This window comes from Galeopterus variegatus, unplaced genomic scaffold, assembly GCF_000696425.1.
Source record: "Galeopterus variegatus unplaced genomic scaffold, G_variegatus-3.0.2 Scaffold2848, whole genome shotgun sequence".
NCBI lineage: Eukaryota > Metazoa > Chordata > Mammalia > Dermoptera > Cynocephalidae > Galeopterus > Galeopterus variegatus.
Window position 1 is genome coordinate 63203 of NW_007728959.1, and position 3009 is coordinate 66211.

The following is a 3009-nucleotide window of genomic DNA, read 5'->3' on the forward strand; positions in this document are numbered from 1 at the left end:
CATCCTCAGCTCAGGGCTGGTCTGAAGAGGCTGGAGGAGGGAGATGTTCAGCTGCAGGTGGCAGAGCAATACAGACATTACACAGGCCATGACATGGGGTGGTGAGGCTGCCAGGTCTCAAGCTGGGGCTGGCAGATGCCTCTCATTGCACCATAAATGACCCAGGATGACAAATTCGTTTCGGTCTCAGGTGGCCAGTTTAGGGTAGGGCAGTCTGGGCTGAGGAGCCTGTGCATGGCCAGGGCAGATACCCCCTTTGGAGCAGGTGGACGTGGGGCTCCAGAACCTCCCTGAGTGATGCTGAAGGTCATCCCCTCCTGGTCCCTAGAGGAGGGTGTGAGTATCCCACCTGGAAGAGGCTGGAGTAGACAAGGGCCTTGGATGGGATGGGGTCACCTTTCTCTCAGGACTCAGGGAAAGGAGTCGAGGCGGACACTAGGACCTTGAGTTCTGTGGTCCCAGGGTTCTGTGGTCCCAGGGTTCTGGGCTGCTGTGGACATGCACATCCACCTGGGGGCTGAGGTGCATGGCCTGTGCCCAGGTCAGAGCCTTTCATCCATGGTTCCTGCAGACGGCCACCCCTGCTCCTGCCATCCTCAGCTCAGGGCTGGTCTGAAGAGGCTGGAGGAGGGAGATGTTCAGCTGAAGGTGGAAGAGCAATGCAGACATTACACAGGCCATGACATGGGGTGGTGAGGCTGCCAGGTCTCAAGCTGGGGCTGGCAGATGCCTCCGGAATTGCCCCAGGAGGAGGAGCTCATTTGTGTGTGGGATGGCCCGTTCAGGGTAGGGCAGTCTGGGCTGAGGAGCCTGTGCATGGCCAGGGCAGATACCCCCTTTGGAGCAGGTGGACGTGGGGCTCCAGAACCTCCCTGAGTGATGCTGAAGGTCATCCCCTCCTGGTCCCTAGAGGAGGGTGTGAGTATCCCACCTGGAAGAGGCTGGAAGAGACAAGGGCCTTGGATGAGATGGGGTCACCTTTCTCTCAGGACTCAGGAAAAGGAGTCAAGGCGGACACTAGGACCTTGAGTTCTGTGGTCCCAGGGTTCTGTGGTCCCAGGGTTTTGGGCTGCTGTGGACATGCACATCCACCTGGGGGCTGAGGTGCATGGCCTGTGCCCAGGTCTGAGCCTTGCACCCATGGCTCCTGCAGACGGCTACCACCTTGCTGATGACCCTGTTTGAGCTGGCTCGGAACCCTGATGTGCAGCAGGCACTGCGGGAGGAGAGCCTGGCAGTTGAGTCCAGGATCTTGGAAAATCCCCAGAGGGCAACCACGGAGCTGCCCCTGCTGCAGGCGGCCATCAAGGAGACCTTGAGGTAGGGGCTTGCTGACCCCTCCCCAGCTGCCCTGGCCCCTCTGCTCTCTGGGGGCTCGCAGACTGAAAGGGAGGCTGAGAAGCAGCCTTGCTGGGATTGCATTTCCTCTGCACCTGCTCCTCCTCTGCTAAAGGCCAGGGCTTCTCTTACCCTGGGATCCCACTTCAATGTCCTGGGGCCCATCCTCAGGCATGTCTTCCTGGTACTGGGGCTGCTCAGGCTGGGGGGAGGTTTGACTGAGCCCAGGAGGAGCAAGTGAGCTCTTCCTCATGATCTGGGCTCCCACCATCGCCCTGAACCTCTGATGGGGTGGGAAATCCTGGGAAGGAATTCTGTGGAGGGGACATGAGGAAACCTGTCAGCTGAGGACCCTCCCTGCTGGTCTCCACCCCCAGGCTCTACCCTGTGGGTATTTTTCTGGAGCGACTCGTGAGCTCAGACTTGGTGCTGCAGAACTACCACATCCCGGCAGGGGTGAGTGAGTCCCCATAGCCCGTCCAGCCAGCCCTGCCCCCCCACATTGGTTGAGTGGGCAGGTGACCCCTCCATCCACACCTGTCTGCAGACATTGGTCCAGTTTTTCCTCTACACACTGGGTCGCAACCCCACCTTGTTCCCGAGGCCTGAGCGCTATAACCCCCAGCGCTGGATAGAGAGCAGGGTCCCCAGCAGGAGCTTCCACCACCTGGGCTTTGGCTTTGGCCTGCGGCAGTGCCTGGGGCGGCGCCTGGCAGAGGTGGAGATGCTGCTACTGCTGCACCACGTGAGCAGCCTGGGAGGGTCTGGGTAGGGTGCCATGGGGGCCTGAGCCGTGGGGTGGGTGTGGTCAGGGTTGGGCCTGGTTTGACCCACAGGCTGCCTCTGGCCCTGCTGCATGGTTCCTGCATCTGGCAACGTGGGAGGAGGCTATGTCCTTTCCTTTGGTCTCCTGAGGAAGCCAAATGCAAACTCTGCTTCTGTCCCAGGTCCTGAAAACCTTCCTAGTGGACACAATAAACAAAGAGGATGTGAAGATGGTCTACCGCTTCATATTGGTGCCCTCTGCCTTGCCTCCGTTTATATTCAGGTCCCTTAACTAGTTATGTGTCTGCACCGAGGGTCCCAGACCTGCCACCACCCTCCCTCTTCTGTTTTTCATCGAAAAACACTATTAAAATATAAAACTAATCTTTCCATGAAATTTTGAAGTACTGTGTGTGTGTGTGTGTGTGTGTGTGTGTGTACCATAGCACCATCCTGGAAAATGTTTTAGTCATGTTAGCAGGTTCATCAGTCATTTGTTGAGGTGTGCCACCTAATCAGTTTCTAAAACATGCAAGGGTTAGCTGCATTGTGTATGACAAGGGGGAAGTGCTGGCTGCCATGGTCAGAGGGTCAGGCCGCAGGGCAGGATGGAAACCTGGAGGAGGGAAGTAGGGGAAGTTACCGGGGAGTGAGCAGCCCCCTCCGAGGGGGTGAGACATTGGCTGATATGAGGCAGCATCCTCCTGGGGAAAGCAATAATGTCCTTATATTTCTAGAATGTCACAGATAGTTTCACCACACACCAGATGTGACTTAGCCATGGGAATTAGGCATCAGGGTGTGTGTTTTGGCAGACAGTAAAGATTTTATCAGGATAGTGTATGTTATGGGCTAAATTGGGAGCCCCTAAAATTCATATACTGAAGACCTAAACCGCAGGACCTT

General features: G+C 57.0%; 1 pseudogene; it reads left to right on the forward strand.

Moving 5' to 3' along the window:
- LOC103599093 overlaps positions 1–3009 on the forward strand; it is a 7037-nt pseudogene that overhangs the window by 3802 nt on the left and 226 nt on the right.